Source organism: Penaeus monodon, chromosome 29 (genome assembly GCF_015228065.2).
Source record: "Penaeus monodon isolate SGIC_2016 chromosome 29, NSTDA_Pmon_1, whole genome shotgun sequence".
NCBI lineage: Eukaryota > Metazoa > Arthropoda > Malacostraca > Decapoda > Penaeidae > Penaeus > Penaeus monodon.
Window position 1 is genome coordinate 28,416,688 of NC_051414.1, and position 289 is coordinate 28,416,976.

The 289-nt window shown below is 51.2% G+C and overlaps 1 protein-coding gene across 1 annotated transcript in view; it reads left to right on the plus strand.

The window, feature by feature from the left end:
• LOC119591819 (ryanodine receptor-like) overlaps positions 1-289 on the plus strand; it is a 115,587-nt gene that overhangs the window by 27,841 nt on the left and 87,457 nt on the right. The window lies entirely within an intron of this gene.

Sequence of the window (289 nt, forward strand, 5' to 3'; positions counted from 1 at the left end):
TTTCTCTCGAGAAACCAAAACCAAAAACAAAACCAATGTCAACACACCCACAACCACACGTAAACAAACGCACACAAGCGGACAATCTCCTCACGTGAGACCTGTCAACAAGGCACAAGGACAACCAGGAAAGATTGAAAAGAAAATATCCAGGATGCTACCACGGCCCAGCCTGCTCCCGCCTCCGTTGGAAAGAGCGACCTCCTCCGACACTGAATGGAAAAGGCACCAACGCGGCTACACATTTGCCACAGCGGGTCTTCGATCGGCCGCCTGACAAAGGGATTTG